Consider the following 25,363-nt stretch of genomic DNA (forward strand, 5'->3'; position numbering starts at 1 on the left):
GGCGCTCATGAAATATTAACCCTGACAGACTCACAAACGATAACAAGCCAAGGCAGATGGCGTGACATACGAATGGGACAATCAAGCAGCCTGACAATAAGGGACACAGAGAGAGAGAGAGAGAGAGAGATACGGAGGGGGAGAGGGCGAGATAGAGAGAAAGAGAAAAGAAAGAGAGTGAGAGATGGAGAGATACAAGGATGGAGAAGTGATGAAAGACAGGTGATGGGTAGCAATAGCATACAGAAATTCTGCCCCTCTCAAGGTCTTGTGACACAGCGCCACCTAGTGATTGGTGGAGATAGAATGGAGTCTGTATGCAGTGTTTCTCAATGCTGGTCAATGTTAGTAAAGCGGTAGTAAAACGTTGTGTAACCAGCGTAGCGTACACTGTGGTTAGAGAGGACATATTTCTCAGTGCAGCCAACGCAGATGAAGAGAACACTTTTCTCCTGCTGACATTTTTCGTCTCTCTGTTTTTTTTCTCTCTCTCTCTCTCTCTCTCTGCAGTCTGCCTCTCTATCTTTCCCTGATTGCTCTCTGCTGCTTGAAAAGACATCATCGTTTGCCCTGCATACACACCGACAAACACACACACACACACACACACACACACACACAGAATGAGAGAGAGCGAGAGAGAGAGAGAGAACGAGAGAGGGAGGGAGGGAGCAAGAGAAAGAGTGGAATATTGATTTTCCATTGAGTCAACAAAATGGTTTTCCCATGCTGGGTAAATGCAACGCCTACCATGACAATTTGGCCAAAAGACGCCCACGTGACTCCCTCCTGGGGCCCCATTCAGCACCGGGGCGGACCCCGGGGCCCACCATTACCGGCGCCACCTGCCTGCGCGGAGGGTGGAGCGGACGGGGAACTTAGCCACTCAACCCCAGACCGGCTCTGCAGCGCAGCGCTCCTATCCGACAAACCACCCTCCAATAACCTGCAATACATCCACCAGCAACCTGTTACCCTCCGCCATTCAACAAACCCCCGGGGGGGTCACTTACGCAAGGCTCCTGGGGGATATATGAATACTGTATAAGGGCGCAGACACATATGTACAATGCTTTAATGTATACACCACCATTCCATGCACACTCACTGATCAGCTGTACGTACATCCACTCAGCAACACTCGAGGCACATGAATATTTACACGTAGGCACACTGAGCACACTCTCTTATCCAGAGGGACCTACTGTGGTGATGCATTTGATTTCAATAGTAAACGTTCTCAGTGGGTATCAAGCCATGATCCATCTAGTTGGCATTCAGAAACACTGCAATGCATACGTGTCTGCATGATGACTCATACAGTATGTGACACACTCATACCTAAACATTTCCATAATATAACAGCACTAATTTACATGCAGTATACTCACACCTAAACATTTCCATACTATAACAGCACTAATCTACATACAGTAAACTCATACCTAAACATTTCCATACTATAACAGCACTAATTTACATGCAGTAAACTCATACCTAAACATTTCCATACTATAACAGCTCTAATTTACATGCAGTATACTCCTACCTAAACATTTCCATACTATAACAGCACTAATTTACAGCAGTAAACTCATACCTAAACATTTCCATACTACTGTTTAACAGCACTAATTTACATGCAGTAAACTCATACCTAAACATTTCCATACTATAACAGCACTATACAGCAGTAAACTCATACCTAAACATTTCCATACTATAACAGCATTAATTTACATGCAGTATACTGTATAGGAATATATGAGGTACACTATCTCTCTATATATGAAGTACACTATTTCCCAGGTCAACACAGAAGTACGTATATTACAAAGGAGAACAGGTTGTTTGGCTCCTTCATTAGAGCTGTCCAATTATAGAACATCTCTCTTGCTTTCCCTCCAAATAAAGTTCTCAAGAGTCTGCCCCCTGCCTGTCAATCATCCAGCTCCGACTGAGAGCACAGTTCTTGGGATGTCATGAAAATAATGATGAGTTCTCATTGTCCCTGGGGGAATATGATCCAACGGATTAGAGCTTCTCTCGACTCTGACTGATGTCTGTGTGCCTGTGTGTGTGTGTGTGTGTGTGTGTGTGTGTGTGTAGGGGTGTGCACCAGATTTCAGGGATGGCAGTGCAGGTTTAAGAATGGGCAGAGAAGTTCTAGGGGGTGATAGTCAGACTAGGTACATCAAGCTTACACACACAACACACATGTACACACGTACATGTACACGCAAACATTATATCATCCAAGGGCCAAAGACAGTGTTTGTCCAGTGTTTGCAGTATCAGTGAGAAAATCCCATTTTGATTTGAAATGCTCCATCTTATAATCTGCTCTCTCTCTCTCTCTCTCTGCTTGTTTGTTTACGTGTGTGTGTGTGTGTGATGAGGCAAGAGAAGATAGAAAAGAAGAGTAAGGAAGAACATGGCACAAATGTAATTGTACATTAAAATAGATTAATCCTCAACTGGCAGTATATTTTTTATTTGATAGCAAATTAAGGTTACAACGTTTTACACAGCTGTACCCATAGTGCTCTTCAGTCCAACTGACTCACACGGTGTGCTTTCTAACAACTACAGTGTATGAGAGGTCACTTCTCACACCTCTGGTCATCTCTCTAGCACTTCTCCGACCAACGAGTAGTCTGAGAAGGTGACACGAGGCTTCTGGTGTGGTAACAGGGCCTTCAGCAGCACACCTCTAGGGGGGAAGTGTGAGCTCTTCTTCGCAATTATGAATTCTATCACGCCATCGGGGGGGGGGGGGGAGTGCATCTATCCTTCCTCCATGGGAGCTGTAGGACTCTGGAGAGAAAGAGTACTGGGCTGGAGGGATGATGGGGGGGGGGGGGGCTAGAGGAAATAAATGAATGAGTCAATTTTGCTTGAGGGCACCTGTGCAAATAAACTAGCACTCATTCATCCATGCAGTCATGCGTTGCTATTTTCTAGATCGCTGTTCCAAAGCTGAGGCTTGGGGCCGGGCTAAAACAAGCCTCATACAGAACCCCCCGCCCCCCCCCCCCCCCCCTGTCATGGCTGCAGTCACCTTGGGAGATCTTTCTTGTCGTTATGCAACACGTGAGGAGCATGTTGCCCCGACTACTGCTCAGTGCCGCTGATAGGACATGTGCGTACAGTGTTTTTGGTATGAAATGTTAAATGTGTCGAAGCACCAAGGGATAATTCTGTGCAGTGAGTGGTGTGTGTGTGTGTGTGTGTGTGTGTGAGAGAGTGAGTGTGTGTTTGTGTGTATATATATAATACAAATGTGATGATGATTGACGGCTCTCAAAGTGGAGCAGCACCGTCAGTGCGCGGGTTGGGAAGCCAGGGAACATGAAAAGGAATGGAGAGACGCAGGAGAGAGAGAGAGAGAGAGAGAGAGAGAGAGAGAGAGAGAGAGAGAGAAAGAGACGGAGCAACAGAGAAACAGATAGCATCTCTAGTGAGTGCAAGGTGCAATATGGCTCCCAGTTGTTCAGCAGGGCAGTCTGGCAGAGCAGCCGAGTGGAAATGTGACACTAGATGTGCTCTCTAGGGCTCTGACGTCTTCCCGAGCGAGCGCCTCACGCAACAGGGGTATTGTATTTTTAGGGTAGGAGGGGAGGAGGGGGGAGAGGGGCATTCAAGGAGACGACGACGGCTGAAATACGCCTTCTGGCTATTGTGTCCCGACAAAATCGAGTCAATGGGTAGAGAAGTTGAAATGCAAAATACAAAAATGAGAAATGCCAGCTAGGTAGAAAGAAAATGAATCAAAAGGAGAGGGAGAGAGAGAGCGAGAGAGAGAGACAGAGAAGGAGAGAAAAGGAGAGAGGGAGAGAGAGAGAGTCCTACTTTTCACAAGCACCATTGAGTGAAGAGTCCTTACGGGGCTTAAATGTGCTATTACTGGAGGAAAAAATGAGCCTGACTGTGCAATCTTTCAGATAAATATGGGAACATTGTGGGGAAAAAAATAGAGTTGCACAAAAGGAGGGCAATTATTTGAGCATGACTCACGTCAGTCGGAGAGGCAGACGTGACAGACTTCTGTTCTCAAAGCCCCTTGAGGTAGCACAGCTCCAACACACACTACATGATAAGACAGAGCAGAGAACGGGCAGGCTCTATACTCGCTCGTTTCTAAATATGAGACTGGGTTGCTATGTCAGAATTGTGTTTTTTCTCCGGGATCAGACGACTGCGCCTTCAGCAGAGAGGGAGCGTGATGTTTTTTTTTTTTATTATTATTCATGTAAATGGCACTGCACTTCAAACATTCATAATGTGACGTGTTTGTGTTCATTGACAGCTCATCTGATGTAAGCTCTTGCAGCAAAAGAATTCCATCATGTTCTTTTCTTCCTTCTCCCTGGTGCACGTATGCTTTTCATCAAAGCAGAGCAATCCTGTCTCGTCATCACCCTTTTGCAACATGCCACCTTATGACAAGGTCCTTGACCTGGATCCTCGACCTTGACCTTCTGATAAGGCTGTGCAGACAGAAGCCCATAGGCTGCAGCAGCACCTCGTGTTTTACAGGTCACATGGACAGCCTTTGTGTTGTCGTACAGTAAATAGCCGAAGCTCCCCTGTGGACAGCTGCTGAGAGGTGCTGCAGCTCCTGCATGTCGGCAACACAAGAATAGTCACAACGAGCCGCAGAGAGCTGGATGAAGTAGACAAACAAACTTCTACAGAATGTCAAGCTCTCTCCCTCTCACACACACACTCTCTCTCTCACACACACACACACACACACACACACACACACATACACACACACACACACACACACACACACACACACACACAGGCTAAACTCCTTGTTTGATCCACTCAAGGATTCAGGTATCAAATATTTCATCCAGCTCTGCCAGTGCTGCTCCGTATCTTGATAACGGCACCTGGAAATGCTATCATTTTTAAGTGGCTTGCAAAAAGCCACAGCTCTGTGGCTCTCTCGTGTCTCTGCCCCGGGCAGAAATCATTTCAAAGGCAGGTTTACCAGTGAGGCATGTACACACACCGTCCTTCACATAGCCACGTATTGCCCGTGTACCTATATGGAAGTCTCACTATAGTATGGTATAGCACATGCTATATACATCCCCATAAAAGGACAAGCATGGTGGATTTGTTTATGCTGCCGGAGCTAGGAACGCACTGGTAGAGACATTGAAATAATAATGTTGTTACATGCGAAACCATCATCCCAAAGCCTGCAGCCATATGCCACTTGATAAACACATTCCACTGAAACATTTTACCGTTATGTGTCCTTTCAATGGGTTTTCAATTGTGCGTCAAATTGAGGAGAAATTGCATTCCCTTGCTGGCATGGGGCCGTTCGCCTTCCTTTGTCTCAGCCCACGGAAGAAAATAAAGAGAGACAGACGACTGAGTCACTAAATTCAATTCGAGCGCTACCTGTGTTTTGAACAATAATCTTGAGGCACTCCAGATGCGCTGACTGCATGCGCGGCAGCCTGACCACCCCCTCAAAGCCCCTGAAAACGCATTATTGAAGTGCACGCTGCGGAATCGTATTAACATAATTAGACATGGAGTGGTGGCTCAGGGACGGAACCGAGATTGTTCTCACCGTGGGAGACCAAAAAAAAATGTTCTGTCTGAACAAGGCAAGAAAAGAAAAAAAATTGAATATATCATGACTGTGATGACTGTGTTGTATAAAAGTGTTCTTAAATGTTATAAAGACCAGAATTATCCTTTCAATCATGACCTGAATCAATCATAAAGCACTGCACCAGTAGCCTATGCACCTCTCTGTCTCTCTGCACTGTTAATGTGCTATTGATGAACTTAGCATTACTGCAATGCTGGGCAGATAAAGAGATGCACCAAGCCTATTTGCATCATCTATCCCATACTGAAATATGATGCAATTATGGAGTCCTACAATCAGAGTGGTGTGTGTGTGTGTGTGTGTGTGTGTGTGTGTGTGTTCTGACAAAAGCCCAGTCCAAAAAAGCAGCTAGCTTACGAAGAAGGAAGAGCCACCATTAGTTGTAACAAACCCATCCATACCCAGGGTGCTTCAGGCTGCCCAGCCAAGGTGCAGGGCAATCCCTTGCGCCACTGCTGGTTTGCACGGCTCACCTCAAAACCCTCACCGCCAAGCCAAGCTGCAGCCAGAGTGACTGACACCACAATGCATGGTGAGGCATCAGTCAATGTTTGTTGACAAATCGGAGATGACAAAATGACAAGTCGCCTTAATGACTCGTTCTCTGCGTCTTGGCGGAGGCCCTGGTGAGTGAGCTGTAGTCGCTGGAATCAACACGCTGCCAAGGCTGTGTGATGGGCCGCATGCAGCAAGCCATGACATTCCCCCTGTAATCTCTCTCCGTATCCCTCATCTCTTTCGCAAACAAAAAAGGGCTCAGAATCGAGTGCAAATTGGCAAACAACGTTGAACACACTTAATTAAATTCATAAACAAAAGAAAATCTGGACATCCTCAAATCCCACTGAGGCGTATTTGGAAAATACTCACCGCAATCAAGATGAGTAAATGGTGAAACATGTGCACTGGCAACACAATCGTCTTTGTCCACTGGGCAGCTCTCGTTTAAAACACAAAGGGACAATTTCCCATACATTGGTTAAGCTCATACATGGGTTACATTTCACAAACATGGGTTAAAGATTTAGTCTATTTTAGTCTAGGACCAGGATTAATCTATGTACAGGTAACTGATCCAGAGAACTGATCCTTATGTATCTCCAAATGCTTGGGGAGCAGCTGAAGGAGCTGACATAGAAATCGTGAATTTATATTTCAGTCAGCGCCCATCCTCAGGGATGGTTCTGATTAGCCCCAAGCTGTCTGACCTTGTGAATTCTGAGTCAAGTTGGCTGCCATCAGTGTGTAATAGATTTGATTCGCACATTTTGTTTGTGCCTTGTTTTTTCGCCATGTCGGAAAATGACTCATTTCCCTGCTCACAGAATTCTTACAAATCAATTCCCTACCCCCATCTCTCTGAGATATAAAAGGAAATATTGATCAGTTGCACCAACTGTCCGGTGTGTCTCATCTTTTATCTTCCTACATGTGTGTGTGTGTGTGTGTGTGTGTGTGTGTGAGAGAGAGAGAGGGAGAGAGGGAGAGAGAGAGAAATAGATTATCACGCACACGCACACACACACAAACACAACAAAAAGTCTATATCTGTACGTGTGGGTGTTTTCATCAAAGACAGTGTGAGTGAGTAGTGTGAAAGAGTGTGATTGAAGAAGAGAGAAGAGAAAAAGACAGACAGAGAGAGAGAGACAGAGAGAGAGACAGAGAGAGAGAGAGAGAGAGAGAGAGAGAGAGAGAGAGAGAGAGAGAGAGACAGACACTAGGAGGGTATCCAGTCGTAGTAATTGGTGAAGTGGGTGAAATACAATGTGGCAGCGCGGCGTGTGTTACTGCACCTTCTGGAGAGGGTCATTGGCTGTCAGCGGTGAGAAATAGCTTGCTGGGATCGCCTTCCAGACCTGCGGGGGGGAGAGACGGGGGGGTGGGGGAGGGGGGGAGGGGGGGTTGTTACATGGACGATCTGTCCTTGGCGCCTGCCGCCTGGAATCAATAACGCTGTGTCTTGTTTAGCCGCCGCCAACATTCACAGGTAGATATTGACAGGAGTCAATTACTTGGGCTCGGGCCACCTCGGAGAGGGAAAATAAACCCAAAGTGCCGGCCTGTCAAATCCGTAGAGGCAGCACAGGTGTCCTCCTCCCCACGACATCATAATACATTGATCTCCACTCACCGGTATGTCGCTTAATGCATATGAATGAGCTTTACCTGGGATAACCCCCCCCCCCACACACACACACACACAAACACACAAACACACATCCACCCCCACCCCCACCCCCCCCCACACACACACCACCCCCACCTGTCACAGTAGCACTTATGGTAAAACATTTTATCATGAAAGGTACATCCCAGTGGCTGTATAGATCTATATACTGTTTAGTTCTGGAAAGAGGGAGGAAACAGCTCTCATCCTGCTACAGCTCATTTGCTGGAGTGAACTTGATCCTCTTCAGAGACCTGATATGGATTGTAAAGGTTTGAATTCAGGAGCTGAAACAAGCCATCATGTGTAGAGTGCAGTGTGGATGCCCGGAGGTACTTCCATACGATGAGGTCAGACAGAAGACATTGAGCGGCATGACAGTACACATGGTCCATATGTGATTGTAGGAATAATGATTTTGGTGTCATGTGACCCCACGGAGCCACTGAGGCAGGTATGGACAGTGCCTGCGGCGAAGAGTCACTGGTATGGACAATCAGCATGGTACCCTATTGTCTGACCCTGGAACCATCAGTAATGATAATTGTACTGAAGGGAAGTGCTCAATTTAAATATGAACATCATATTTAATGTATATATATATTGCATTATCATCATAATATAGCATTTAGTCATGGGTATATTCAATATGGAATTTATAGATGAAGAACCTGCACACCGTTGATTCACAAACAAATCACTTTATGCTATAAGCTGCTCCAGCTACCTAGTTGGAAAATAACACTCCTCTATAACACCAATAAGTAAAAAAAAAATAATAAAAAAAAAACATTCCCCAGTGGGCATAAAAATGTCAAGGTTTGTATAGGTGGCACGAGGGAAATAATGTGTACTATGGACTACAGTGTACCTTTATGGTCAGTTGGAACCATACTCATACAGTATATTGGTTCTAAGTCAGAAGCAGGCTTTAGAGCTCCAGAGCCGTGGGTGTGAAAAAGATGAAAATCAATTAAATATCTCCAGTGGCCCTGAACACGCGAGGACACAGGTCGGTGTCACACTCAGCCAAACATGGACTTGTGTTGTGTATGGTGTAGTGTAGAAAAACACAAACACACACACACACACACAGCTTAATGTCCTACATCCATCTCTTCTCAGGTGAGCTCATGGATAAGATTTATAATACGGTCATACTTACTGGACATAGACAGAGGAGGGCTGTGACCTCTCAAAATGAACAATAACATCTAATGAAGGATATAGTGTATATTGCTTTCAAGTCACAAGCCACTTGACCATGACAGGCATAGTAGGCAACCTGAAGACAGGCAGCGATGAGAGCGCCGGAGCACAGCACTGCCCCCCTCCCCCCTCATCCTCCCCCCCCCCCCCCCCCCCCCCCCTCCCCTCCTCTGGAGTCTCTGGTCCCAGCCGCTCCCTCAGAAACTGCCTCAGCTGTTACCCTGGCTGCCGTTACCGTTGCCATAGCAACCACTCCCAAGGCTCGGCAGTGTCACAGAATGGAAAGAAAGACAGAGAAGGGGAAAAAAACAGAGAGAGAAAGAAAGAGAGAGAAAGAGAGAGATAGAGGGAGAGAGAGAGAGAGAGAGAAAGAAAGAGAGAGAGAGGGAGAGAGAGAGAGAGAGAGGGCTTAATGTGCACCACCCAAGACAAACCTGAACAGAATAAACGCTCGCTCATGATGCTGCCCTAGATTTTGGGAGTGTTTTGGCCATCGGGTAAGGAGCCAAGGTGGGACCACACCTCACAAACCGCCCTTGACTGTGAGTAAAAGTGCACACACACACACACACACACACACACACACACACACACACAGACACACACACACACACAGACACACAGACACACACACACACACAGACACACACACACACACACACACACACACACACACACACACACACACACACACACACAGAGAGGCCTTGTGGCTGTGGGCGTAGTAGTGGGTAAACATAAGTTTCACCACAGGTCCTCTCCAATGCTGAGGGAGGATTTTTGGCCCTTCTCAGCTGCCATATTTGGACTAATTGTCAGGCCCTGGTCTGGGGCTCACTGACCACAAGCCTCAGGTTGCAATCCCTGGTCAGAGCTACTGCGGCGTGCAATTAAACCAAGGTTAACAAGTCTGACTCCTCTAACGAGACATGAGTCACATTGCCTGAATGGCCGAGTGACTGAGGACTTGGGGGTTTACGTAAGTGTCTATTTTCCAGATGAAAAGTAACAAGCATCTTTTTTACAGCTGCAGCGGCAGTTTTTGTGTGTGTGTGTGTGTGTGTGTCTGTGTGTATGTGTGTGTGTGTGTGTGTGTGTGTGTGTGAGAGAGATGTTTTCAGCGCTCTGTGAGTTCATGTGTTGGAGAGAACGGTAATTAAATGCAATGTTTTGTCCTCATCATGCCTCTAATTATTGTGAGCGCCTCGTCAGGAGATGCGCACTGACAGTTGGACAGATGCTGTGGAGGCAGCCCAAACGGGGGGGCCGGGGGGGCGCGGACCCCCTCATCTGTTGTTTACTCGCCAGTGCCCCGCCGCCAAGATGGTGGGGCCACCGCCGTGGGGAATGCCAACGACATTCATGCCCACTACTCCCAACATACACACACACACACACACACACACACACACACACACACACACTTCCTCCTGTTTGAGAGGATGCATGTGAGCATCTGATTCTGATCTGCCAACAACATTCATGCCCCCAACACACACACACATGCCCCCAACACAGACACACACACACACACACACGACTGCTCGAAAGGGTGAGTGTGAGCATCTCATTCTGAGATCTGCCAACAACATTCATGCCCCTAAAAGACACATACGCCCCCAACACACACACGCACACACACACGCACACGCACACGCACACGCACACACACACACACACACGCACACGCACACACACACACACACACAATGGACTCTGCTCGAGAGGGTGAGTGTGAGCATCTCATCTGACCTGTGGTCACAGTGTGTGTGTGAGCACCCCTAAAGAGGGGAGACATGCAGGGGTGGAGGGGGTGGGTCAACGACGTGTCCTCAACTCACACTCTCCGTGTTCATTTTAGTTGATGCTTCTGCGCCATTTCGTGCGGGACCGCAATTACTGCGAGCCGGCTGTCTGCAACTCAACAATCTCCCCATCGGTTCACATCACATCACATCACATCACGCTCGCCGCTGACACACCCGGCCGCCAATCAAAACGACGGATGACCTGACAAGTGTCACGAGCCTCTGGATCAGAGAGAGGTTGTGTGTGTGTGTGTGTGTGTGTATGTGTGTGTGGTGGAGGGAGGGGCGGGGGGGGGGGGTCGCCGTTTGAAGTCGAGCGTGCTGGTCCGCTCTCACCACCGCTGCCTCCTCGTCCGCCTCCTGCCTTCGCTGGCTGGCCAGCCTATTTAGAGGGAGGAGAGTGGGAGGGCTGGAGTGGACCGCGCTGATCATCCATCCATCCCCTGGCAGGCGGAGGGCATCTGGCGGCGTCTGTCACACACGGTTCAGTCCATCGGAGGCGGTGGGCCGGGGATGGGACGCCGTCTGTCACTGCAAGGTCACGGTTGCTTATGGGGAGGAGGAGAGGAGAGGGGAAGGTATCTGCCATTAGTATAGGCTTCTCTGTGCCGTGCCACTGGAAATGTACAGGCTTCATCTTTTTATCAGGTGGTTTTTCAGTGAGTGGACCTGTGGAGGCTTGGTAGAAATACTGTATGCTAGCCTATATTCTCTCTCTCTCTTTCTCTCTCTCTCACACACACAGACACACACACACTTCGACTACACCCACAAAATTAATTGTCTCTGTCAAGGACTTTGATTTGAAGGAAAACAGCCTGATTAAACAGGAACCATTTGTGGTCTGAATTCGTTTCTCCTGCTGGCTATTCAAAACAAAATGGAAAGAGACCATCAGAGGCTCTATATGTAACCATTATTAGTGGAGTATAACTCTGATGGTGGGTAATAAAACATGGGTTTTCTGTACTCAGTTTAAAATGGCAAAGACCAGAACACTATACGTCAATCCCCTGCATCTGTCATGCTGATACCGCAATCTAAGCCAAAGTCCTTAATTGGTACGATATATTCACAACACACCACATTATAGGCACGATGTATTTACGTTAACTTTTGGCCGCAGAAGGGGGATATGTGTAGACAACTGCCATATTGGCATTACAAACTAAACCCTGTGCATTTCTATGGAGGATTGGATATGAAAGTCACTGACTAAGCCCCTTTAACAGCACCAGTCATCTCATCTGACTTCAGGGTATCACTCTAACAACGGTGCCATTTTAAGACCTTCTCTGATGGCATTTTTGATAAAGGCGTGCCTCTGTGATGCAGTGTCACAGGGAAGTGTGTGTCAGACAGGGTCAGTCACGTGTGTTCCTGCCACTGAGCTCTGGTTCCCACTACCTGCAGGACAGGCTCTAGTAGTGTCACTGTCACAGGTGTGAACTGGAGAGAAATGATTAACGCTTCATCCTGGTCTGACAATAACGTGTGTGTGTGTGTGTGTGCGTGCGTGCGTGCGTGCGTGCGTGCGTGTGTGTGTCATTAGTTTCGATTTCATCTGGTGATAAAACCACTACCATCTGGTATTGGTCACAGACAAAAATACTAGACTCAGTGCCACAACCATTCTCTTTCCCACTCTAGCCATGTACTGTGTTCTTTGGCTACCCCCTCCACTTCTTTGTTTGTTTGTTTTTCCTCTGATTAGAGAGAGAAGGAGAGAGAGAGAGAGAGAGAGAGATTTAAAAAGGAAACCACTGTTCCAGCATCGACGTCCTTTACACTCTGAAATCTGCATATTGTGGTGAGATTAAGCTTTAAGCAAATATAACGAATGGACCTGACAATCTCACTGTTTTGCATTAACAAAATGCAAACCCTAACTCCCACAGACAATAAGCACTAATGAAGGCTCACAACCTCTCGGCTTGATTTAGAAGATGAATGGAGTCACAGAACCAACACACACACACACACACACACACACACACACACAGACATCAAAGAGCACATGTACAGAGAAAGAGAGAGGGAGAGAGAAAGAAAGAGAGGGAGAGAAAGAGAGAGAGGGAGGATGGAAAGCTTTTTAAAGGTCATCTTAACACATCTCTGTCAGGCTGAATGGCAGAAGTGCAAGGGGGGCTGACTGTGGACACGCTGCCGGGTCTTTTCATCCCAAGATGCCGTGCGTATGCGGCACGAGGCACGTGACTAATCACATGGCTCAGAGATCACGCTGCGTTAAGAGGCCTGATACTCGTTTCTACCATTTCGCTCTACAGCAGGTATGTTGGGAACCAATAAAAAAGACAGATTCACTGAACTTTCTGCTGGCTTGGGAACTAACTTGCTAAGGCATCATCATTTACAGCTGGCAGAGACATATTCAGTTCATTAAGAGATCAGCAACAGATTATTACTGGTTTTCAAGGCCTCTTACTTCAGAACGGTGTGTGTTCTCAACACACTGGCTTCAAGTGTTAACACATTGGCTTCAAGGTCCTTCACAGAGAACTCAAGGGTAGGAGCAGACTTCACTCAGTCTCTTTTCTGTTTTACTTAGAAGTAATCAAAAAAGGTGAAAAGGGCCACACTTGGCACACAGCAAATCAAATCTGTGCTACAACAAGATTGATGTGTGCCAAGTTGGACCTTTCTCTCCTGTTCTGATAGGCCCTCCTTTTCCTTTCTCGGCCTGCCTTTATAGGACCCAGATGATGTGTGTGGCCTCGCTAGAGCTTGGCAGTCCAGTCCTCGAGTCCTGCTGCCTTCTGAAAGTCGTCTCACCTCCTCCGAGGGGTCGGTGCGTTCCAGGCGCAGCGCTCGGATCCTTCACAGTCGAGGTGTGTCAACCGCCGGCTCGAGTGTCCTTGACACACTTAGAGCCGAGTGGCAGGCAACAGCTAGCCTAGCGCGCCGCTCGCTAGCGCCGGTGTCACGTCGCTCCTTACCTGCCTCGCCTTCGTCTCCCTGGTGACGCTTGTCGGCTGTCGTCCATTCGCCTCTCTCCTGATTGGGTAGAGGGGGGTCATCGGGAGGAAGAGGAGGAGGAGGAGGAGGGGGAGGTGCTGAGGAGTTGGCGCTCATTGAGTAGGGGGAGGGGGGTGGACAAAAATAGAAGTGGGCACACGTAGCCACTCTCGCTGCTGTCTGGTTGGACTAATGAGGAGGGGGTGGTAGTGGGCAGGGGTGGACACGGCAGGACTGTGTGTGTGTGTGTGTGTGTGTGTGTGTGGGGGGGGGGGGGGGCAATCCCAAAGGTGTACGCGATGGCGTCACTAGCCCCGTCCTCCTTGCCCGTGTCCTACTTCCTGCCCTTTGGAGTCATTAAAGCATCCGGACCTGGTGAGCCGGGAGGTTTCAATTAGGTCGCCGCAAAAATATTCAGATCAACCCCCCCCCCCCCCCCCCCACACACACACACACACACACACACCCTCATCATCATCACCACCATCACCGCCTCACCTGCATTCATCTTTGTCAAGTGCTCTCCAGGTCCCAACGCTCTGTCACACGAGCACGCTGCCCTGACGAGGATCAATAGCGAGCGCAGCGGTGGCACCAGGGAGCAGCGCCGCCATGCTGGCTGACTGATGTACATGTGTAATTACTCTGGCAAGAACTGACTGGAGCGGACAAGGGGTGGGGGGGTGGGTTTGGGGGGGGGGGGGGGGGGGGCGTTGTTTTATTCTTCTCGGATATGATGACGCCCATGTGAGACGGCGAGGGTGGAATCGTTGTGCACCCTTACAGCTCATGCTAGATGTCCGACCCCAGTGGAGGGCGCGCCCTCCCCCCAGTGCCCCCTGGGACGCGGCTCGGGCTGTCTCTGTGAAGCTCCGCACAGCACAAGCACTGTGGAGATTTATTATTTATTCTCTTTCTCACACATGCACTCACGGTCTCACTTATGTACATATTCTAACTTTAACCCCCCACCCCCTACACACACACACACACACACACACACCACCTCCTCCTCATCACCATTCGGATTCCCTATGACATGTAAAGGGCCAGAGATTTCGCCTCTCCAGTAATCCTACTCATCCAATACGTGCAACAGCAGCTGTATGATGATGAAGCTTTATGTTTTCAATTTTTTCATCAAGCTTTCTTTCTTGCATGTGGCTGCAGGAATGAATCCATGACATTTCAGGTTTTCCCTCTCTTTTCCAACATATCTGTTACTTATGAGGATATTTCCCATTTTATGGCACCATTTTAGATTCCAGATTAGATGTTGATCTTATGAGCATTTAGCATGTACTTCAGCGAGAATCAATCCTTCTTTGACAGTACATGATCACCTGCATACTGCAGTCATTAGGCTACAGTGTAAATGTTGAGTTTCTACAGTCAATAATCCTCCTGCTTACACAAACTGAATGAAATACCAGGACTCGCTGTGTCTTGAGAGAGAACTCAAAGGCCCAGCGTCATTTCATGAACACAAAAAGTCTCCTCGGTACAATAAGGTGACTTATTTTGTCAACGCGTTCTGTACTTGGTTGGCTGTTGCAAAGGAGCCCCTAGAGACAGGAATCTGCTTTTCCTAGATTCCATTGGCATCTTCAACCCAACTCAAACATTCACTTGGCCAATGAAGCAATCTGTTCACAAGCCATTGCACATTTCTAAAAGGAACCAAGTTCTAATGAGTAAAAAGAAAGTAATTTCCTTTTTGAGTAAGCCAACTCTTGATGATAAAACCCCAAATGCACTTATACTGATAGTGAAGAGGAAATAAATAACATTATCACTTCTTTCCACAGAATCCCTGGCTACACCCAGAATTACCCTGTAAACATTACCCTTCTTTTGTTAGTCGAGGCAAAAACTTTCCATTTGGCTTATTGTCTTATCACAGGATGTTTAGTACCTTCCTTTATACAAATATGTCAACATAAACTACATTTCGCTAAAAGTGTTTGAAGTGAGCGATTACCTCCATCCACCCAAACACACAAAGCTGAGCTTACGCCGATTCCTGCAATTTGCTCTCGCTTGTGGCAGTAGAGGCACACAGGCGATGTTCTTATCAGCCCTAATTAAAAAGGAGTCGCATCCAGTTCCTTGGAGAGCAAAGGCACTAATCAGCCATTTGGAACACTGCCACGAGTGTAAGGAGGAGTCAAGTCTTCAAGCCAAAGTTTCAGAAACCCAAACGTGTGTGCTTGTCTGTGTGTGTGTGTGTGTGTGTGTGTGTGTGTGTGTGTGGTGAGGGAGACCTGTGCCATGTCCAATATTTTATGTGATAATCCACTTTCTGGAGGGCAAGCGCATAAACTATAATAGAGGGCCTTACTTTCTGTCGCTCATATTTCCATGTTATGGAGGGACCCTGGGCAAATTGTCATATCTATTATTCTTGGCATATGAGCCTGGAGGCATGAGTTGACAGGGAAGATTGCTATGAGTGAACCATGGGCCAGACGCAATAAAGTGGGAGATGGATGTGTCAGTTGTGCTTCGCCACTGCCAAGACTGACGTTAATTCCTGCAGGAACACCAGACCATTTTAAAAAAAGAAGCTAGGACTCTGGCAAATTGCAGTGACAAGAAACTGTTCTGTGTTCTAAGCACACAGCCTGGACTCATTGTTTGTGTAATTTGAGTGGCTTGTCGCCCAGTTGGTCCAGCTTTTAAAAACCCTCACGGACAGATGCTACTATCTAAATGTAGCTCTGGGATAATCAACACCTCAGATCCCTCATTTCTCATGGTGACCTGCAAACCAAAAAAGCTCACGGTTACCACCGAGGCAGGGGGACTGTGGCACAGCAGCACCACCAAGTGGGGAAACCTGACAGTAACAATGAAGGGGAAAAAAGGCAATATGCTTTTTTGTTTTTACCATTTTACATCATTATCATTGTAATAGGCTATCAGATGCATCATATTTTATGTCCTTTATAAATCGCTTTGGACAAAGGCATCTGCTAAATAACTATAACCATAACCATAACTATAACCATAACCATGTACTGCCAAATAGAAATGTTTCTGTCACATTCTTACATAATTGAGGCTAGAAGATGTGAAATCCCCATTCATACATCTGTGTGGCTTTCATCCTTTATCTCAAAACATGTTTCTTTATGTAGCCTAGTTTGTTAAATGAGGAATGAGGAAGACATTGCTATCAGCTAGGATTACAACAATTGACAAAAAAACCCTTAGACATTAAGATAATATGTATATGGCAGATTTGCCACATTTGTGCTAGTGTTAAAGTGTGATTAAGTGGTTTGGACATTTTAATTTGACAGTAAATTAAGGGATTGTGTTTCTAATCTGACAGTTTAAGATGCTCTTCGTGATTACTGTGGTACCATATCAGTATCATATTTTCAGAAATAATAAAGACTATTACTTTGCCTCCTCGTTGGCATACAACAAGAGGCCTAATATCACATAGTTTAAGGACAATTTTAATATTAGAACCCACTGTGAGTTACAGTGTGGTGAAGGCACTTAAAAGTTCGTGAAAACGTCAATACCTATGCCTGAATGATAGGCTACCTTTGTGAATCCAAACATGGTTTATTTTCAACCATTCATCCTGTCAGTGGCTAATTGTTACTAAAGTGGGGTGCGTCTAGATTTCTAGGCTAGGTAACACATCTTCCCCCTCATAATTTAAACAGCCCAACTACAAACAGCAACCTGTGAAAAAAGACTACCGAGTAAATTTATGAGGCCACACCTTCTCTCCAGGATGTCTGAAAAGGTGCTAAAGCAGTTTCTCCGGGACAGAAACAATGGGTTTCAACACATTCAATAGACAGTATAGGCTATCTTTTGTTATTCTTAACATCGTGGGGCGGATCTGTAAATCCAAAGATGCATGGATAGCCTACTTAAAAATGAAACGGTCGGCGTATGTCTAGTTTTTCCATGCGAAACGGGTTCTGTTAATCTAAACAAACTCGCGGGATAAAGGGAACACAAGGACATGGCAGTCGATGCTTCGTTAACAAATTGTAGAGTAAAACAAACACATCAAAGAACCCTGTAACTTGAATACAATATGCAGGGGGTTTGGGGTTCAACTACGGTGTAGGCCTACATGGAAACTTCATGGCCTACTAGGTTGAAGAACAAAAGGTGCGTGGTCTTACCCCTCCCCAAATGAGGACTCAACATTCAAGAAATACTTCGTTAATAACGGCCTCTATTTACAAAGTCGCAACCATCCCCCAACAACTGTAGCTTGGGCAACTGTGTGAGCTAGCTCCACCCAGTGGCACTCAACGCTAGGTTGATGTTTTGTTTCAGGAAGGTGACACCAACAAGACATTAGTATTAGGACATGGATACGTTTGTGCGCTCTTATTGGAATGCGTAAAGTAGGCTAAAAGTTGTTGTGCTAGCATGACATGGGCCACATCAAACCAGTCCGGTTCAATTTACATAATATTGAGTTGCGAGTGTACCTAGAGGCGCAGTATCATGTCCAAGTAAAGACCTCTACAATAAACACTACTAAGTGGGCCCTAGTCAAAACCGGTCAGAAATACGACCATTGCGTAACCAGTGACCTAGTGTAAACCAAAGATCACAGGGCGTAGCGCTTTATGATCTTTGCACCACAAAGAATCCTTTGTGACACGACGCCCAATATCGGTTGCCATGTGTGAACACAATTTTTCTGTTTAGAGATTTTACCATTGCTTTGACACTCATTTAAGTGATTATGCAGTTACCCACAGACTGTTTTTATTTCACGAAAACATCTTAAACTGGTCAGTGACCATGCCATGTGCCATATGGCTAAATTTAGCCTACCAACGTCAACCATGAATGTGACACCACAATGATTCAACAAATTATATTTTTTATTTTTCATACACAAATAACACATCACAACACATCACACATTCAACCACATCACATTCAAACACACATTTGCAGTCCGCACAATTATATAGGCTACTCGTAAGTCCGTATACGAGTGAATCACTTATTGACTAGTAGCCATCAACATTTGTAGGCCTACCGCTCAGGAAACAACGATGGAAATGGAGGGTGTTACCAACATGTTGGGTCTTACGTTGCCGAGGCTCAGATTGCGCTGCTGTGAGTCAGTCGAGGGTCTGCGAAGCGGGTGACCTGAAAAAGTCTCTGACAACAGTTGCAACCATAGCCAACTCTGTGTACCATGTAATAAGACTACAACTTTACACCCTTGATAAAAGTCTTACATCTTGAAAACACTGTTACCAAGACAGGGTTGTTAGAACATGCCACGTATACCTCACGAGAAGACAGGTTTACCTGAAGACCACGGTCGATGGTCATGGCGGAGCTCAGCTCAGGCTCCCAAGTGCGCAGCTGTAACTGTAGGGTTAAGCGGATTGCTCCCCCTACGTTTGGACAGCGTCGGTGCATCACTGAGAATAGGAAAACCCGACAATGAATCACATGGCAATAACGTGACAGACACTTTAACAAATAAGCATGGAGGCCACAACGTTCGTCGCTCTTCAATAGACAGCAAATATACACATTCACTGTACAGAAGATATATACTAACATTGCACTCTGTCTTTGGCCGTTTGCTCACTGCAACGTCTGTTGGCCGAGAAGGCCTACACTTCGATCCATGTCCCGTTCAGCTCAGTCTGTGCCTCAGATTTCGTTCCAAAACACAACATTCTCGAAATCCCTCTGTAGGAAGTCTAGAGTCCTTTCGAAAGCAGGCTGTGATGGGGTGTGAACCGGAATTTGCGTCCCGTCGTCCAAATGAAAGTACCGCTCAGCAGGTTGTAACGACGATGAATTCACTTGCTTTAGCCTGTCGTAACACATATCTTCATATACGCGATCCATGATGTACTGCGTCGTGTTTCTCGGTGCCATTGCTGCCGAAACAACTGTTGTCTGGGCCTTCTTCTTCTTCAAGTCGACAGGACATGATACAGGTTTTGGGCCTACCTGCCTTTCCATGGCAATGTTCAATTGTCGTCCAAACTTCTTTGATAGATGAAGATTCACCCTTTTATCGACGAGGTAGCTGCGGACGGTTTTTACATTGAACCTTGTCCGAAAAACGTTCTTTTTGGATTTCAGACCCATCTCCTTTATCGAAGAGTGACCGAGCTTACTTTTCTCTTCTCTCACTTCCATAACTTCTTTACACATGTCACTTAAAAAGAGCAGTATTGAAAAAAATGTTTCTGATATCAAGTGTCGCCTTCAAATCACTTAGCCTACTCAGATACAAAACTTAACAAAAAACACGAAATAGGCGACAAAGTTTCAAAACTGAATAGCTTCTCCTCTCAGTGTTCTCCACAGCTCCAGTTGCCTGACCAACGTGTTACAAACGTTGCAAGTCATCGACAAATGTATCAACACTAGCGGAAGTACGTCACGAATGATAAGCGAAACAACCAATCGTAATTTTACACCATGATACTTGGCGTTAAGCATGCGCATTGCCGTTTGTCAGGGTAGACTTGTTCGGACTTGTTGCTGTGGAGTAAAGTTATAAAAGAAACACACACACAGTTCTGCCCTTATTGAAAAAGACAATGTAGCTATTAGTAATAAACACACAAAAACGTTGGACGGAATAGGCTAGATCTCAGAAAACATAATACATATATTATGCTAGTAGTAGGCCTATACCTATAATTTAGCAGTCTTATCTGTTCTCACATCAAGGCCTAGAACAGTGCAATACTTTCAGTAGGCCTATACCTACTTTTAACCCAAAGAGAAACTGAAATTTCTTTTCCAATGTTTGCTTCCATATAGTGACTTCTGTATTTTCATTTCAAAATAGTTTACTTTGATAGGCCTAGATAGAGCCCATTCCATGTCTAGAAAGGCTCACACAACACAACATCATTAACACTGTAGAAATGAGGAAAATGAACCACTATATCCTATAGGTATGGCTGTATCTGGGAAGGGTCTTAAAAGTTAGGAAAGATCTCCTACAAACAATAAGCTCTTCTGTGTAGGACATTTCACCCCCCACAGCTGCTATCAGTTCACTGTCCTATCCTTTGTGTTTGAGGCATTTCAGTGTTAATGGCACAACCGTTCAGGACATTCAGCAGGTTTCATCCACATCTGCCTTCCATCCACAGCTTTTCACCTAGACACTGCATCCAAAGCCCACTTTTCTCACCTTTGCAGTTAGACTCCATTTAAATGTTAGAGTGCTTATACTGTCAACCTAAAATCTTCTTGTTGCAGACGTCTCCTAAAATATTGTAACGTTGTCTCAAAGTATTTGCCAAATAAATATGATGCAGACCTAATACATTTGTTTAGTAGATTAATTACTCAACTCTTTTAAAACTTGTTGTCCTCTTTAACTGTTAAATGTCCTGGTATGTAAATCAATCAGAACACTGTGTAGTGTCATACACTGTTTTGCCACACACAACATACGTTAAAGTTCAAAGAGCAGAATCGTTTCTTGTTTTTGAAGCTACAATATCTTAATGATTATCTGTGAACTGTTTCAGAGTAAACTCTGCATTTAACTGTTTGTTAAATGAGCCACATGAGTCTGGTATTCACAGTAAATTAGTTCAGTTCATTTTATGTAGATTTACTTTACAGGTGTCCAAATTCAAGTGTGTGATCACAACTTTTTAAATCATGTCTGTGTGATGCAATAGCAAAAACATCCACTAGGTGACAGCAATGCAATATCTGTTTGGTATGTTGTGGGTTTTTTTTTTTTTTACCACTACTTGAGCTTGATTCAGCAGCATGATCAGTTGTGCTGGCTGTCTGAAACGGGGGAAGAGAGTCACTGAATCACTGAGCTTTCAAACACCATGCCCCATCAAGATGTTCTCTTTTTTAAAATCTAGGCACACACATCAGTGTACTACTGCTGGGACTGCAACTTCCGCCACCCTCAAATTCGGATCGGCCATAATAGTATTGACCGATGGAGTAGTATAGTTCATACCTAAGGTCTCCTTTGCAGTGCAGCTTGAACGTTATCTCTTATTGATAAGTCACTTTGGATAGAAGTGTCTAAAATGAATAAATGTACTGTAAATGCACAAATGCAAGATATGACCACACATAATGTTGAGTTGTTTGTTCTCTCTCTCTCTCTCTCTCTCCGCCATTCTCTCTCTCTCTCTATGCCATTATTTCTCTCTCTCTCTCTCTCTCTCTCTCTCTCTCTCTCTGTCTGCATGTAGTCTAGAGATGATTCATTCTCATCTTTTGCATCAGCTGCATATTTGGCGTGCATGTCGAGCCCCGAGTGTCTGGATTTGTTTTTGCCCTCTGACCCCCGTGTGGTACCGTACTGTGCCACAACCCCCCCCCCCGTGCTCCCCCCAGGGTGATGTAACAAAAGAACTGGGCTGCATGCTAATGAATCAATGTACTGAAGGTGCAATGCTGGCTCGTGCCATATCAGCTCGCCTCCAGTCATGAAGTGGGCCACATTGGACATTGTGTGCCATGTAATGCTCAGAGTGCATGTTGGTTCATTGAGGCTTCATGTGAAAATACATTCCTGGTGACATGGAGGGTTTATTGATATACTTATATTTTCATCAGTTGTCTACTCTGCAATGCATTGTTATTGTGCCCTACATCCTGTTGTGTAATGTGAAATAGGTTTGGTTGTTGATCGAAACCCCTTTGGAAGCCCTATAGCACAAGGAATTTAAACACCATTCTTGTGTAGGCTACTGTATGTCTGAACCAAATCCATGTTTATTAATCCTCTTGCTGGTGTTCTTTTGAAAATGTGTTGAATATGAAACAGTGGAAAAAGCTGAAAATGTCTTACTTTAGAATCCTTAAGTTCCAAAACCTTACATAATAATGTCTCCTTTCCTGCTGCGCACACAGGAATAGAACAGCCATTAACACTCCCACACACTGATTGATGACTGCAGTATTCTAGCTGCAATTAAAGGCCTTTGGATTGTTTTACCTATTACTTTCTTCCCCAACTATCTCTTTGTCTGCATTTCTTGCCCTACATTTGGGCTGTTGGGCTGACGTTTAGTATCTTTTGTGACTGATAGCTGTGATCTGTTTTCTTGATACCAGTGTCATGAATGAATAATTTCTTGCAACTGTATTGATGTATCAATGAAAGTTTGGTTTATAGTTCCTAAAATAAACCTTAACTCTATTTTCAAACCTTCTGCTGTCTCAATGGCCTACCGTATACAGTAATTTGTATTCTGCCCCCGTGTATTAACTTCATAGCTGAAGAAATTTTGCAAAATCAATGTAAGCAGCGGGAAATTACAGTAATGGTTATTTGAAACTGCAGATCTCTACCTCAATAACTAGACTATTTAAATGAATCTCCAGTTGTAACGTATCATCATCATAGTGCTGCATATGGTTTGTTCTCTCCAAGCTGTCTTGTGTTTATCGCCGAGTTTCATAACCAGCATAGGGAGAAAAAAAAGTGCCTGATTGAGGCGTTCCATTAAACCTAGTCATTTTTCCATACCCTCTGCCCTCCTCCACCCTTCAGCATCACAAATCACTGGTCCTTATCTGCTCACGGAGCTTTATACGTCCTCTGAATGCAGTGAGCTGTATCTGCAGCTATTAAGCAGCCTTAACGACTAAAAAGGTGAGGTTTAGAAACCAGAAAGCTATGGTACTGTAGATGTAGAAAAACAGATGAGAGCTCAATGTTTTCGTGTCATCCCTACTTATGCGAATGTTGTCAACATCTTTTGTAATGTGTGACTAACCCTATTTAGAAACATGTTATCTAGATGAATATGTGGGTTATGCAATGTTTCATAACAGGGTATAGGCAATGCATAGCCGTCTCCATGCCTTCTGAATATTTCCTTGCATGGTCATTGCAACCACATGAAACATATTTCCCCATGTCACAGACCATGAATGATGGGGTGTAACTACTAGTTCTCATCATGGCTCATTGCTTTACAAAACATCCAACATTTGTTTTACAGAGCAGAAGCAGAGGCTGATGATTGGCCGTTCCATCACAACGTTGCATAAACGTTAACGCGAGAGAGTGCGTGTTCGGTAACTATGAAAAGTGGAAGCGAGATACATTCAGTGGGTCATTTACACAAAGAAAAAAAATATATAGGTAAATATAGGAAGGCTGCAAATCATTTCAAGATTTACCAGCTACAGTATATCCCTGCAGCTCGCGAAGAGATCAGGGGAAGAGCTCTTGCGTTCGGGCCAGACAGATCAGAGTGAAATGTTATCCTGCTGGGTGAATCCAAGTGCTAACAGGAAAAAGTGGCCCAGAAGTAAATCAGAGCTTCTCACATCCTGCCTCCGTCGGAGCTCCTGACACCCCGTGAGCCTGAGCAGGCATGGAAGCTTCCGTCTCTCTACTCGCCGGATAAATCCACAGTCCCACCCCCCCCCCCCCCCCCACACACACAAATCCCACGTAGGCAGCCCAACACTGCCTTCTACAGGACCAGAGTCTGGAATAGAGAGCCCACTGATCAGCGCTTAATAAATTTTGCATACAGCTGACCATAAGGATTTCCAAGGATTTATGGTGGTAAGAGGTCCTAAAACAACCACCAGTAATTAACTCAGCATGTGATTTTCATTTATTACTAGGGCTAGGTTATTCCACATAATACTCCAAGTGTCTTATATGGTCATTCATCAGAAAAATGGGGCAAAACATGATTTAGATAGAGTTGCATTAGCTGCTGACAGCGGTGACATCACCAAGCTCATCCCAGTTCACTGTAGATTCGTTTAGGGGGCAGAAGAAGACATGGTGTAATACTCCTGCATGCTGTCTGTTCAGAATCTCGACAATACTGTTCCTGGGGTAAATATTGAGACATGAATACATTTAATTTCATATGTCCTAAATTAACTCGTCAATCATTGTTGTTGATAACAGTACAAGCAATCTAAGTGCCTGCCTTGCTGTGGAGAGGAAATTGGGAGTGTGAAACTGAATGGGGTTGAGCATAGTCCGTCATCCACCTATCCATTAGGGAAGAATAATCATTGCATAGCAATGCAGGCAATGTCAAAAGATGTCCATGATAATGTTTAAACTATAGCTTGCCAAAGCTATGCACTTATCAAGCAACCACGTGAGGTGTATGGTGCGTTCGTAAGGACCAGTTCTCGTAAGAACCAGCCTCCATTTCATTATTTAGGAGAACATTCTGCACAACAAATTCTTAATGTGTTACGTGGAATGAGATTGGCATAACATACAACTAGAACTTGACCTAGTGAATACCACAAAGGATTTGGGCAGATTGAGTGCTATCATTTGGAAACATGCATTTTTTTTTCAGTGTCCAGACCTAGTTTCCATTTCTGAGACAATAGCTGTTGAATCATCACTGTGGTCCAATAGTATGCCCCAGTGCCCCAGAAAACACGCACAGAGATCCGCATGACAGCTCTGCAAATTGTATCAGCTATGCCTGCCTGGATATGATTCAGAGTTGGTGGCAGCCACTGTGATGTGACCTTACCAAAAACAAAGGGAATCAAACTGATGGGTGGAGGAGGGCCGAATCTGAGTCT

At 45.4% G+C, this 25,363-nt stretch overlaps 1 long non-coding RNA gene across 1 annotated transcript; it reads right to left on the minus strand.

Moving 5' to 3' along the window:
- Window positions 1-18,666: 18,666 nt before the first annotated feature.
- Window positions 18,667-20,171, minus strand: LOC134062522 (uncharacterized). Its single transcript, XR_009935466.1, has 2 exons — window positions 19,383-20,171; window positions 18,667-19,239 (listed from the first exon to the last, which is right to left on the minus strand). It is a non-coding gene; the product is annotated as an uncharacterized LOC134062522 (long non-coding RNA).
- Window positions 20,172-25,363: the final 5,192 nt, after the last annotated feature.

This window comes from Sardina pilchardus, chromosome 17 (genome assembly GCF_963854185.1).
Source record: "Sardina pilchardus chromosome 17, fSarPil1.1, whole genome shotgun sequence".
Lineage (NCBI taxonomy): Eukaryota > Metazoa > Chordata > Actinopteri > Clupeiformes > Clupeidae > Sardina > Sardina pilchardus.